The sequence below is a fragment of the Lytechinus variegatus genome, chromosome 3 (assembly GCF_018143015.1).
Source record: "Lytechinus variegatus isolate NC3 chromosome 3, Lvar_3.0, whole genome shotgun sequence".
NCBI lineage: Eukaryota > Metazoa > Echinodermata > Echinoidea > Temnopleuroida > Toxopneustidae > Lytechinus > Lytechinus variegatus.
In genome coordinates, this window is record NC_054742.1 from 30,948,420 (window position 1) to 30,964,278 (window position 15,859).

At 37.3% G+C, this 15,859-nt stretch overlaps 1 long non-coding RNA gene across 2 annotated transcripts in view; it reads right to left on the reverse strand.

Moving 5' to 3' along the window:
- The window catches only part of LOC121410755, a 75,860-nt gene that overhangs the window by 22,230 nt on the left and 37,771 nt on the right, over nt 1-15,859 (reverse strand). For both annotated transcript variants that reach the window (XR_005969371.1, XR_005969372.1), the window contains exon 3: nt 1,210-1,291. This is a non-coding gene — a long non-coding RNA (uncharacterized LOC121410755). The remainder of the gene's footprint in view (nt 1-1,209; nt 1,292-15,859) is intronic.

The following is a 15,859-nucleotide window of genomic DNA, read 5'->3' on the forward strand; positions in this document are numbered from 1 at the left end:
TGCACACTGTAATTGTATGGTAGGAATCATATTTAGAACTTGATATAACAACTGACCTACACATTACAGTGCATATAAAAGTTCAATGGTTATGCAAAAGTTATTCACTTTCATGGTATCAGGTCCTGCTTGTTCACAAATTCATTCAATGTTTACCATTGTGTATTTAATGGCTTTTTATTTTTACTTCATTGTTGTTAACTGTTAGATGTAAGTGACTATTCATTTTATTGCTTATTCAATTTCTATTGTTTGTATCTCGTGTATTAATTTAACTGGACGTTCTAACTTACAACTTTAAATTGAATAGCTTAAGCAGGCCTTAAGGATGAAGTTTATCTTATTTGAAAAAAATTGTACTACAGGAATCCATTTCATAATTTTTTTTTCTTATTTGATAAAAACTCACTTGAAAATTATTTTATGAAAATATTGAATGCATCGCAGCCTGATGTCACCGTGACAATTTATTTCACAAGCCACACACGCCAGTACAACGACTGAGCACAAATCATCAACGCAACACACATCAAATACATGTACATACTTGGGCACTGTCACTCACCAAAAATCCCAGCTGAAAATCCTAATTTCGCCCTTCAAATTGTGTGATCCGTACCATATTTCCAGAGCACTCAGTGGCTTAGTTAAGATTTAAGTCGCCGAAAAATGGGCTAAAATTTAAAAAATCTGTGATTTTGTTCCAGTTCGTGAACTCTAATTTTCTCACAAACTTAGTATCGCATCTTCAAAAAGACAAATAAAGAAGCAAATTTTTCGGTATCAAAGTTAATTAAGTTATCGTGAGACCTGGTGCCGTGCAGCATTTTGAATAATAGTACCCCTGGATAGTTATCTAGGAATTTAAAGCAAGATAGACATAGACAAGTGTAGCGCCCGTGATTCTAAAAATTCCACTCATTTACACGTCAGAAAGCGACAATGCATGTAAGTAAAAACTGCAGCTGCGCTAGCCTGGCTCCTATGCAGGCGTGGATGGGAGACTGGACGGGCGCGGACGGGAGTGATTTTCATGTTTTGAGTTGCTCGGTACTTGGCAGATTTAGGCACTTGAGAGAGTGATTCCAAAACAGAAGGGAGCGAAATCGCTTGTCGCTCCCATGCATTTCAACACTGCCAGAGAATCTTATCCCCTCCCATCAGAGAACACATAATATTTGCATAGAAAATTGTAAATGATCAGCTCACCTTTCAGTTGATGACTTAACAGCAAGAACACAGTTTAAACACAAAATGCCTAAGTCCCATTCCTTATACCTTGCAAGCATCCCTATACATCATAGCAAGAGAGAGAGTGAGAAAGAAGAATTCAATCTTTGCTCCAAGACCCTTATCCATCCATCCATCCGCCTGCCTTGCTCATTCGTTCAGCGCAAAATCAATCAGGGAGCATTGGGGAGCATATTTTCATGAGAGCCAGGCAAACAGTGGCAACAAGTTCAGCGAGTTCTAATGCGCACCATCAATTCAGACATGCACCTATTTTTTTTCTCTCTCGCTCTCAATCTCTCCGTTCAACTGCCTCGCAATAATTGTTTGCAGCGTTATTTTTCGTCTCTCTCCCTCTCTCACTTTCATTATCTGTTATGAATGCTTCTGTGTGTATCGAGTTACTTAGTAAATACCAGCAAGTTTGTCCGAGGATTAGCTCCTAATAATGAATGTTCAATGTCACTGATCATATTGCTCTCTGTTTACACTGCAATATTTTTACATATATATATGTATTCTGTCCATAGATGCATCCTATTGATCATAGACAGAGTCTGCACAAGCGATTGAATGTCTTGGTTGTCTATCCTAGTCCAAACCTGACTGCCCTTATTTTTTCAAATAATATCATCTTTTTTAATGCACTTACATAAAAGCAGACAGGGCAAGCCTTCTATGAATTTGATTCATAGGTACTTTATGTAGCATAAATTAAAAGTGCACTACATGAACATTATACATGTACTAACTTTTTTATGCATTTTCGACTAGGAAGGATTGCATTTTTGCTCTCAATTTGAGTCTGCTCGAAATATTATATCCCACAATCAGAGAGATTGAGAAGATAGCAGAATAAAATACATGTATTATGAAGTTAAAACTGGACTTTGAATGGCACAGGTGTAAATCTATGTCATACTATTCGATTGGGGATGAGAATAAAACAATAGTTTACCCCACTGAAAAATAGGTTCACTTCTTGGATTTACACCAGTGATGAAAGGACTTACTGTAGCTTGTCAGTTTTTATGTGGAATATTTTAGTAGGTACATGTACTTGATACAATCTGACACTGGATTAATATCATAAATCTATGATCTATATATACTGTTAAAATGTATGGGAGTGTAAAAACATCATAAATTCCAACAAGATCACTAGTTCACATTTCAAAATTTTCTGGTAATGGCTAGGAATGCAGTCAGAACAAAAAAATTGATCAAATGAATTCCATACAGTCACAAGTAAACATAAATTAATAACTTGACATATTCAGGGGCAGCACCAAATATATATAATAGGGTTTTGAAAAAGTGGGGGAGAGGAGAAATGGGGGGAATTCACCCTGACAATTAGTTGGCTTCAATAAAAGCAGAAAAATAAGAGAAATACGTTATTTGAACAAGTGGAATGCCACTGGCAGTCTCGCCTGCATTACGTGATTCAATATAGCACCAGTGCAACTTTTACTACAGCTATCGAATAATTATTCACAAAAGAAAACATTAATATGATAACAAAATACTATGTCCACTGACACAACATGCCCTTTGACCATGCTCATGTGACCTAAGACATGTGCAAAACAAATGATTACCCTTATGTCTAATCGTCGATGTTTCATGAACTACAGTACATGGGTAGATCCATAAGCTTTCTAAGATATGCTAATTAAACAAATACCCCCAATACGGCCAAAGTTCACTGACCTTAAATGACCTTTGATCTTGGTCATGTGACCTGAAATGCACACAGGATATTCAGGGATACATGGTTTCTCGTCTCTTATGTCCAAGTTTCATGAACTAGACCCATAAACTTTTTTTTTGAAGTTATGGCAATTCCATAAATACCCCCAACATTATCAAAGTTCATTGACCCTAAGTGACCGTTGACCTTGGTCAGGTGACCTGAAACTCAGGCAGGATGTTCAGTAATACTTGATTACCCTTGTGTACAGTTTCATGAACTAGGTCTATATACTTACTAAGTTATGATAACATTAAAAAAACTTAACCTTGGTTAAGATTTCAATGTTGATGACGCTGCTGCCGTTGCCCCATCAGGAAAGCGGCACCTGTAGTCTCACTCTGCTATACAGGCGGGACAAAAATGGCATTTCACAAATTAATAGAACTTATTCTTTGACAGAAATTCATCAACCTTCACCTATATTTTTTGAAATATTTTTTCTGCTTTTATTATAACCAACCTATGTCAGGGTAAACACAATTGTGAACATCATTAAACTACATGACTTTGATACATTTCATTTACAAAAAAATAACACCTTCAGGTCCCCTTGCAATCCCCTCCCCTTGAAATATCTGAATGCCATCCATATCATGAAATACACATGAATCCTGAAGGGTAGCAATATTAATGAAAAATCCCATATTTAGATTCCCTATAGCTACATCAAAAATATTACTGAAACATATTGAAACATGCTTATAATTAGGATTCTTTATTTTGTTGACCTCCCCATCTCCTGTCCAGGAGAGATTCATAACAAGTTTTCTACCCTTCAGCTTAATGCCCAGGAGAGAGAGAGAAAGAAAGCAAGAAAATATCACTGCAGGGGGGGGAGGACAAATTGTCAATTTCAATTATTATTTTACAATTTCTGGCTGGAAACAAAGCTCTCTGTTTCCTCCTCCTTACAATAAATGATTGCTTTTCACTCTAGTTGCTCTAAGGTTGAAAAATAAGAGCCGCCTTTATCAATTTAGAGTTGTTAATTTGCCATCGATTGAATTGAGACTGAAAGATTGTGACGTCAGCATCTACGCAAGCAAGGGACAAGGAAAAATGGTTTTGCCTCCTGGATGTACTCCAAATTACAAAACGGAATATTCTCCCTCGTCAAATTACGGGAAAGGCAGAAGAAATAGCTGATGATTGTATTACAAATTACTGAGAAACTTCTACCTTGTCAACTGATCTGGAAAAATTAAGAATATTGTTTGGATGACTTATTCTCGACCCAACGTCCATTTGTGTCGTCATCCATCATCCATTCGTCCCAAAATGTTAAAAGTCTTATATTTTCTTCAAATGTAATAAGAGTAGATTTCCAGAATAATTACGAGGCACCCATGAAACCACGATTGCACAAACCTTTTTCTAGACCTTTGCTGTTGCGGATGTTGCTCATATATTATTTGAAAGTGACCTAATAATCAATACTGTCATTCATTTCACCAAATCTGTAATCTAATATAGTGGAAGCAACACTAAATACAACTATACAAAACCTTGTTGAATAAAGGTGTTTAAAAAAACATGCAAAATGCTGAGATGTGCAATGGCTCAATGATACAATTTGAGGTCTACAAAGACTGTGACATTCCAAAATTAGGGACTTTTTAAGTACTTTGTTGGCGTAATGGACTTCTAGTTATGACATGATTTTTAGGGCACTGCATAAATGAGCATGTACTTTCTAAAACGTTACCAAATAAAGACATTGTTTCGATTTCATTCAAACACAATATCACAGCTAGGGGTTTTGCAACATGGAAATAGGCAAATGAGACAAAATCATACAAATAAATGTAATTCTTAATAATAACAAATGAATTTATGATGTACTTCGCCCACTTTGTACCAATTAAATGAGAATCAATTACCATTTTAAGGGAAGTATCCTGGCTTCCCCAAAATGTGGGATTTAATAATGTTCAAAGTGCTATTATTGCAATACGGTATTATTTTGCTATCATTGTCTCATAAGACAACTATTACCCTTTTTACACAGGATTTTATTAACCCCGGACTATCGCTAACCCCGTACTATCCTTAACCCCGGATAAGGAATGCTTGCTTTTTACACACGAAACTCGCTAACCCCGGACTAGTGGTTTTTGTCGATCATTTGTAGTACAAGTACTTCACTCGTACACTTTTTACACACGCTAAAATTACCTTAACCCCGTACTTTAGGTGGGGCTAAATTGCTATTTAGCCCCACCCAGGCCTCGAAATAATCGACGGCCATCGACAGCCATGACCGTCGATGCCCCCATTACTGGTCGTCATGCCCTTCTTCTTTTTGCTAAAAGTAACGGCCACTAAAAATGTGCCCTTTTTATATGGCCATGGTGCCCTTTTTTCTCATAAATGTGCCCTTTTTCTGAAATATAATGTACCCCTTTTGAAAGTCTGCACCTTTTTTTCTGAGCGAGGAAAACTTTTCTCCGATCTCAAAAAGTATTCAATACCTTAGCTTTACCAGCGACGTCCAGTGCATGTATGCAGTCTAGTCTGAAGCCGCGCTGAACGATGAGCTAGCTATACACAGCTGGCCGGCCGGCCGGCCGCTAGCGCGCTTTACATATGCTATGTACATAAGCTGCAGCATAAGAATGGACGAACGCGAGCTCCGTATGTGTACTACACAAATGTCGCGCGCGCTGTACTGTCCTGGCGAGCGCGCGCGATGCGTAAGTACAGTACTTTGAATGGGAGTGTTTCATAAAGCTGTTCGTCAGTTACGAACAACTTACGAACGACCAGTGATACTTTCTTGGGTGCTAATCAGATTCACATTTAATTACATGTAGCTCAAGAAGGTATCACCAGTCGTGCGTAAAGTTCATTTTTTCTTAAGTAAATAATGTGGTTTGGTAATGAATCTAATGTATAACATCGACTATGGAAAGCCCCCCCCCACGCCGCGAAACTGTAACACCTACAAATAATTTATTACATGCCCCTTAAAAAGTGGCCTTGGTGCCCCTCTGTATGGCCTTGGTGCCCTCTGCTGCCTGGCCTCAGTGAAAAAGTGCCCCTCAAAAAAGTGGCCTTGCCCCCCAAAAATCCTATTTCGAGGCCTGCCCACCTTAAGTACGGGGTTAAGCTTAGCCCACTTTCGTTTTACACTAGCGATCTTAACCCCGTACTATCGCTCTTAGCACCGCAATTGCTGGGATAACCCTGCTTTTGCAGGGCCAAATAATCCCGTACTAAAGGTGGGGTTAGCCCCCATACTATAGGTGGGGCTAAATGACAATTTAGCCCCACCTATAGTACGGGGTTAAGGAAATTTTAGCCTGTGTAAAAAGGGTATATATGAGGCTGTTCTCACTAAAACTAGTTTAGTGGAAACTAGTTTAGTGGAAACTAGTTTAACGCGTAGTGAGAACGGTCAAAGCGGTCTTGGAAGCGATCTTCTAAACCAGTTTGGAAAACCACCTCGCGATGTAGTTTTCAAGATCGCTTTGCCTTGTTAAAGTGGTTTTAGCGTAAGTGAGGACACAACCGTTCTTCGGGAAGCGATCTTCGCACATTTTGAGCGCGCTACTCCACACGACAGGTGTAGAATGCCTATGCTGCAGTTTCGAATTTCGCGCGAAACGTGTCACCCTACTGAGAGTGTTTCCATAGCAACAAGAGCACTTTACGTGAAGTGATTTTGAAAACCACTTTCGTGTGATCAAGTGGGAACGCTAGCAAAGCGATCTTCCAAAGTGGTTTCCTGAATCGGCTTCCAGTAAACTAGTTTTAGAAAGCGTAATGAGAACGGCCTCTTTGTGCACAAGTGGAATATGTACACTCACTTGGAATAGTATTTTACATTCATTACTTGTGGTGTTCATGATTGATAAGTGTCACAAGGTTCTATTTCAAGTGAATGCAATACCCTGTTTAGATCTGCCAAAAATCTGCAATGCCTCAGGAGGTTCTAGATGAGTCATTAGATCATAACGGTCTCGGCACAAAGGACAAAGCACGAATCTGAGGTAATCGCAAGGGAAAATACACCTAGACAGTCTTGCACAATCGCAAGAACACATGGCGTAAACTCGACATAGAAAACGGAAGTCCTTTATCGAGCACATAGCCTCGATCGTCGTGCAGCTCACGTTCTCCCGTGATTGACATTTTGCCATGATGACGCAATTTTCGAGTCCAAAGGGATATGATGTACCTCACGATTACCAAAGATGATCTAAATGGCCCCTCGTGTTTTGATTAGGAAATTCATGCCGTGTTTGCTCCAGACGATTACCTAGTGTGACACGAGAGAGAAAGATCTTAACGGGGTACAAGATGGCGCTTCGCAACATGATATCCCAGGGTACTGAGTGGTGCATCCTTTGCACTTTTTTCCCCAAAAGATAAGATAGGCCTTTTTTTTTTTTAAACAGTAAGTCATCTCCACTATGAACTTCAACACTGCAACCCATTTTTTTTTTTAATCCATACATGAGCATATAATACCATGCTAGAACAACACATGAAACGCATGCCTGCAGGTCATTACTCTTTCTTCCTCATCAGCACTTAAAGGAAAATTTGATTACACATTTTTTGTGAAAAAGGTTCATGACTCCAATACCAGTGTTGCATCTTCACACCATCTCATATTAACACACTACTACATGTACTGCACCACTTCAGCCTCAATCCAATAATGGCAGCATGAAACAGACCTTAAAGACCTGATGCTTGTGAGGATACAGTCTTTACGACAATGACGGATGATAAATTGCCCTCATCTATATTTCATTCAAATTAAACGAGGCTATGGCACTGCTGCCACGACAGAAAAAAAAGGAGGCTGGGAGAGTGACAACGCATTAGGCCAACACAATTAGATTGCATTAAAATTAATGACATATGAATACTAGATACCATCAAAAACTGATCAATGGTATCCTGTTCAAATAAGAAGCATATTTTTCATTTCCTCTTTTCAAATTTATCCTATGCCATTTGTATTCACCATATTTTCAGTTTTATTATGAATGGTTTGACTGCAATATAATTAATTCAGTTTAGGGATAGTAAAGGATAAAGGCTACTTATTGAATGGGGCTCTCTTGGGGTTAACAAGTAGGTATTTGGAAGTTTACAACTGGTACAAGATGACGTCATTTTCAGGCACTGCGCGTGCATCACGTCCTCACCTCCCTCTCAGAATTGAGAACCTCACCACTTTCATTTTGCAGTTCTACTAAATCATAGTCGACGTGCACGGGGCTCACTTACCATCTCACTGTTTAATATGGACATACATATACTGCGTCAAGTGAAATCTAAAAAAAAAGTATCGTTAGTGAACATGTGCAGACAACATTGACACACATGGTCAGACAACTGTAACACAGTTCTCATTCACCACTTCTTTCTATAACTCTCTGTTAAACCTAAGTCACACCCGTACACATTGTCTGACCATTGTTTTTCATTTTATTTTTATTGCAATTAGATTTATGTGGTATGGCCAGTGTCGGTAAATCGGGATTCTGAAATTTATTAGTAGAATTGTTAGTCCACTATCTAAACAAAATATGAAAATTTACAGATTGCCATAATGGTGCTATGACCTCTAACATGGAAGAAGGTAAATAGCCTACATGAAGTTTTATAGACAACTATTAATGTCTATTTTTTTATCAAAAGAGTGCACGGTTTTAGAAAATAAACTCTACACTACATTTATACTACAGTTTACAATTACATTATCTTTTAGAAGCCAAATTATAGGGCACACGTTCCATTCATACCTACATGTTCTATATATAAGGAAGCATAAGATAATAATGATAATAATGAAAGCCAATTTTTATAGAGCACTTTTCCCAGAAAGGCTCAAAGTGCATTACAGCATATCATTACCCCGGTCATTGGATTCATTTCAATCCCACACGAAAAGTGCACAATTTCCACTCCCTGGGGAGCATTCCTTGCATTCATCGCAGCCTCATTATGGCGCTGACAAATCAAACATGCAATATCTTTCGCATCCTATGGGGTACCCATTTAGACCTGGGTCGAGAGTGGCAAAGTGTGGATTAAAGGTAAATGCTAGTTTTGGTAATGATATCAAAATGAGTTCGTACAGAATCCAATGAAATGACAACCAAAGTGTCTGTTTGTATAAATAAAACGCATGTGCCAAAGAATTCTGGAAGAAATTGTGTAATTGCTGAGAAATCAGCAAATAAGCACAGGAATCGGGTAGGGCGTCGGGCCCGACGCCCTAAGCAATAATTACACATTGTCCCACGTGCGCTTATCTGTGTTGGGGATCTTCGTTGTGAACATTTTTCAGCGTAGATTTCAAGATTTTACAAAGTTCAGTTTATGTAACTGTACCAGATCTAGATCCTCGATAATATACTGACAATTAAGCCTTGTTTTACAGACTTTCTCATGAAATCAGTGTTTACTGCAACTACTGGAATTTCTCTTTAACGCCTTGCCAAAGGACGCTAGACCACAGTGGGATTCTAACACACGACCCTCTGTTTACAAGGCGAGAGTGAACCACTACACCACGGCTCTTCCACATAAGATCTGCAACAAAGTTTTGTGACATGATTATTTAGCAAAAAGTGTTTGATGTAGGCATGCACAAGCCAGCTACTATCAATACCCTGGATTGAACATTTTGCATAGAAAATCCAAATCCAGTACATACAGAGAAATGAAACATTACATGTACAATGCACTAATAAATGCTCATCACTAAAAAAGGTCTGAATCAAAATGCTTACATGTCATGTTCAATAAATAATGCATCCAGACAACAAATGTATCATGAAGTCCTCTTTTACAATGTATATTCTTCAATCAATATCCTGGGACTGCCACCAAATGCACTGGAAGTTGACAAAGGGATTGAGCACTAAAATGCAGATTGCTCCAAACCTACATTGGTTAGCATCAAGCAGGTTGACAAACATCGAAGCCCCTATAGAGAGTAGCAAGCTTTAAATTCAACTGCCATTCTAAATTGTCTGGCCTACCAAGGAGCTTCAAACTCCTTGGGCCTTGCTGCATACAGAACTGAGTTTGTAAATCTTGCTCATTTACACTAAAAAAAAATGCCTAAACTTATCATCACTCTCAAGCAAAACTATCATCATGAAAGCTCAGAGATACAAGAATGACCACCAAAATCATGTGGCCCAATTATCACTGGTAACTGCAATTGACCAAGGTACCTACTGCTCACAACACACCCTTTTGAGAGAAGACTTCAGAAATTAATGGTTTTCTTTGCAGTGTGAAAGCCCTAAAGGAAGCAGTAGCTGGGTAATAATCTATCACCCTGCTTTTTCTCCTAATACCCTTGAGGATGAACTACTCTGTCTATAGAAATAATATAACCTTTCTGTCATATCTGTCACATCTCCATGCGCCAAGAGAGAGATGACGGGTGCAGCGGTGACTACTTCTACCACTCGCCATTCCTGCCGTGCACCTCACATCCCCGTAATAATAATTGGCCAATCTCACAAACGCAAGCACCAAGCTGTCAGACCGTTCTGTCTCCTCTTCAATGATCGGGATGTGCATTTAATGAAATTAGACTGACTCCCTTTCATCATTCCTCATCGATCGCATTACCCGAATGTGTATACACCTCATCATCCATCCTCAATTTTTTTACCTTCTCTGTTAGGTAAGGACAGCTCTCTGTGAACATGATAAACTATCTTGTCAACACCTCACTCACTTAGTAACTCAGCTCAAATTCTATTGAAGTACAAGCTAAACTTCAATTTAAGATGGTAAAACCAGGAAGCAGCAAATATTTAAATTTGTTTCACATGGAGACACATTTTCCTTACAAGACCAAGATGGAAAAGCCAGTCACTAGGGCCGGGTGAACATTCAGTTATCAAGGATAATATAAAGATCTCTTCTGTTTGTATATTTTGTAATTGTGTTTCATTGTAGAAAAAATAATGAAATAATATCTGCAAAGATAAGATAGAATTATCAAGGATCAAAAATAAAAAGATACAAAAAAGAGGAGCATAATGAACAAGAGCAAATATGTCCAGCTGTGAACTTATGTACAACTTCAAAACTTGAATTGGAATATAAAGTGCTAAGTGAGATGCATGTAGTCAGCAAGCAGAGAACAAGATTGGCACTTAATCAAGAATTGGGTCTTCAAAGAAGTCTAGCATTACTTCCAACTTGTATCAAAGTACAGTACACAATTGTACTATGCTCTGGTAGTCTGAATGATGAGACCACTGCATTCAGATTATGGTCTGAGGGGAGAGAAATTCCCCTGGTCTTGGGAAAGTTGCTTGAAATGGCAGCATATACAGAGAAACTGTAGGAGGCAGTGTAGGCATTGAAAGAAATGTTTACTGCTGGTTATGTGTGGCTTAGCAATAAGAAAGAGTGAACAAGTAGTACTTTATAAGCTGTTATTTTTGCGTGCATAATTTTTTGCGAATTGCGGGGGTCCCAACATTTTCGCGGGTCGTTGAATTTGTGATCAGAAGATGTACCAAACGCTTCCACAGCATTTCAGAGTTAAACAAAAATAGTGCAAAACACGTGTAAAAATATACTCCACAAAATCCCCATGCTGACATGTCTTTTGTATATAAATATGTCCCTGTAAAAACAGTCTGAGAGTATGAAAAAATTTGTTCAAATTTCACTTTTTTTACCTTTAGATTTGAAAATTAACCATGTCACAGTTTGATCTGTGAAAGTAACCTTTGGAAGTTGTGTTTTGGTAGATTCATTTTTTTTAGAAAAAGGGTTTAAGTGCAAAAATGTTGAATTTTGTGAACAGAGTCTCACACCTCTAAAAACCTCTGGTCATGTGACTTATGAATATTAATGAGTAAGCAAATAGCTGCCAATGTACCAGTGAATACAGTCAATCAGATGACAATAACATCAAATTATTTCATGGAAAATACATTTGTGATATTACAATGAGTGAATAAATATTGCTAAAAATATGTCGGGAAATAATTAAGATTTTGATTTCTTTTGAGAAATAAAAAAGTGAAATTCTAGCTAACTTTTTAAATATATAGCAGGGCGCGACAAACCCGCTTGCCCGGGGCAAGTGAAAATGGCGTGCGGGCAAGCACTTCTCAAAGTCAATTGCCCGATCGGGCAAGTGGTTGTTGCGTCTTTTTTTTGGACCGTACCTCGTTTTTCCATAAATCATCCAAAATCCACACTCAAAATCATGAATAAGCCTAAAAAATAGCAAGTAGCGCAGTTTCAAATTCCGAAATTGCGTTATTTTTTCTGTACCACGTATTTCCATAAATGGTACCAGCAGGTATGAAAAAAATCAACGCAATGGCCGGGAAACAGTTGAATGTAGTATAGGGGTCCATTATGACTACCACCATGTGCAATTTCTAATGCACATTTTCCCTCCTTCCGATATCACGATTCTGTGATAAAATAATTAGAATTACACAGGAAATCAATCACAGAGTCTATAGTAACCTCGCATTGGTGAGTTGTCATTCGGCTTTGCTTTTCAAAACGGCCTATTTAGTATTAACATCCAAAATAACTTGCCGTATTTGTTAATTATAACTTAAAATTCATTTGTTTCCCTTTTTGAGGGGATGAGGTAAATATCAGACAATAAATCACCAAACAAAGCTCCATCTATTTTACAAGGCCGGCGGGAGGCTCACACACGTGCGCACACTAGCTAGCCAGTCTGAGCAGTCTGTCTCTCTGCCAGAGCTCTGGGGGACAATTCGCTCAGTAAAGGCCTCAATGATGGTGATTTTCTGTTTCAGACAGAGTTTACATTTCGGGTATATTATTCAAAATTTCCTATAAAGTTTGATGATTTCTTCATTGTCATGTATATTTAAGTTATTAATGAATACATTCTCACCAAATTTAGACTCCCCCATAGAGAAATGCAATTTTCGTAGAAGTCTGCGTTTTCAAAGAACTTCAGGAAAAGTTAGGGTATGTGGGCCTTTATTACATGGCCGAGTACAGGTTATTGTACTGGAATAGGCGAAGTAGAAATTAGATATTGAATTCATTTATATCAACTCAAGTTCAACTCACAGTCACACCCACACAAACACACACACACACCCAAGATTCTAAGCATAGTGAAAAAAATTACTTAAAATCATACAATATTAAACAATGTTAGTAATAATTCATTAATAAGTGAACAGGTATTCCTCAAAATAGAAAAAAAAAAGTAGCATGTGAAAACGTAGATAAAATTATTGATCGAGTGGAACATCATAAAATGCTGAAGAAAAGACTTGATGGTTTCCAACTAATATTTTTTTTTTAATCAAGGAAATATGGAAAATAAATGACCATTTCATGGATTTAAAGATGCAAAATGTGAAATTTTAGCCACTCCACTTTGATGATAAAATAATTTTTTTCCGAGTCAATAAAGAGCTGAACATTTTTCACTGGCTTTCTTTATAGTTTCCAACTATAAATGAAAGCAATTCTAAGGAAATATGGTATGCAGGTAGCCATTTCATGGATTTAAAGATGCAAAATATGAAATTTTAGCAACTTTTGTTGAAGGGTTTTTTAAAACCTTAAATACCCATAAAATATTGATTTTTTTTCCTCCAAAATAAACGTAAAGACTCAGGCCTACGTTGCTGAAAATATCCTTTTCAATGTGTGTTCTTTTATACTGGACATGATTCTCAATTGTTATTTTGTATACATGTACCTTAATAAAAATAAGAGTAGTGCCGTCATAATGAAAAATTATTTAAAAAATTGGGCAAGCAGTTTTTTCTATCGGGCAAGCAAATTTTTTCATCACTTGCCCAACAGGGCAAGTGACGAAAAAAATTTTTGTAGAGGCCTGATATAGATCCATATCTCATACTTTTTCACCACACATTTGCAATAACAAAGCTTTGCTGTTAGGGACATTGTCAGTGATTACTAAATGTGTCAATATTTTTGCGCATTGTTAAATTTGCGGCCGATCGGTAATTCATGAATTCTGCAAAAAAATAAAACCTCCGCGAAAATAACAGCTTTAATATGCAATCATGTAAACTACACTTTATGTAGATATGAGCATGGTTTGTGAAGGGGATAAGGCTACATGTGAACAGGTCTATAAAGGAAAAGTTACGGAAATACCCAGCCCGTCAGTATGGTGTCTGATATGAATTCATCAAATCAGTCATACATTGCCCCAATCAATTACGAGATTCATTCCATCCCACCCAATTAATGAGGTGCAAAATTGCTTCTAAAATTAGATCTGCTAAAATTATCTGTCTGCTGCATCCTCCTCCTCATTCTCTCTAATCCCCCTTTCTCCTTCTCCTTCCCCATTTTTGTCTTCCCCCATTCATACAGTATACTGTCAAGTGGCTAATGAAATTACACTATTCATGAAGGGGAAGCTGACCATGACATTAAGGAGAAATTCCAGTAGTTGCAGTAAACACTGATTTCATGAGAAAGTCTGTATTACAAAAAACAAGGCTTAATTGTCAGTACTAGTATATCATCGAGGATCTAGATCTGGTACAGTTACATAAACTGAACTTTGTGAAATCTTGAAATCTACGCTGTAAAATGTTCAGACTGAAGATCCCCAACACAGATAAGCGCACGTGGGACAGTGAATAATTATTGCTTTGAATGTCGGGCCCGACGCTCTACCCGAATCCTGTGCTTATTTGCTGATTTCTCAGCAATTACACAATTTCTTCCAGAATCCTTTGGTACATACGTTCTATTTATACAAACAGACACTTTGGTGGTCATTTCATTGGATTCTGTACAAACTCATTTTGATATCGTTACCAAAACTAGCACTTACCTTTAAGTTGGTTTAAGTGAAAAAAAAATGAGTTTGGCAAAAATGCATCAAACAATTAACAGATATTTCTACAGATTTTTAACATTTTAATTTTATGAAATCTCATGCAATCTGCTCGCCAATTTGTCAGGTGGCCAAAAATCCTTAACACACATTTTTTTTTCTTAAAGAAGGTAAATTACTTTACCTCTACATTCAATATATCAAACACTTTTTTTAAATAAAATAATCATGTTAATCCATTAAAAGATGGAAATTAAAGAACTTTATATTACATGTCATACATATACTAGCTGCTCGCAGGTGATGTCATACAATAAAACTAGAAAAGTCCATCACTCTGTATTCCTTAATGGATGTTTATCAAGAGCTCATTAATACACTTCAAAAATTCTTCTTCAATTTTATTTCAACCACATTGATACTGGGTGTGGTTCACAACTAAAGATTTTTAAGTATGTCTACAACTTGTTACATTAGAGTGACTTTTTTTCTTTCAATACGCAAAGATGAAACGCTGAAAAAGATGCATTTTAAAATACTGCAGAACTTCGCCGAGGAATTCTCCTCTGTTCCTTCCATACTGAGCAGTTTCCCCTCCAGTGAAGTTCACAGGGGAAAAGCGCAGTATGAAAGGGACGTAAGAGAACATACAATTATAAATGACATTGTAAAACATTCCCCTTTGTAAAATATTAGCAACTAATTTCCACAAAGCCTATATTACTTGTGCTTAACTGCACATTGTATACATGTACCATGTACATGTACGACCTAATAAATGCTGAGTTGTTATGAGCTTTCATTATAGATGGTCTAATATCAATCATATCCTTTACAATTATATACAAAACAAAATCATTAAGGTGCCATCTTTGAAACTGTAGTACATAATCACCTAATTAATTTGTCATGCTTTGTCATCAACTTGAATGTAATTATTACCGTTGACCACTATCCATATCTGAAGAAACATGAAAAAAAAAACTTGTTTTTGTACAGCCATACTGTACCAGTAGAGTGAAAGAATATCCAGAGCAAAA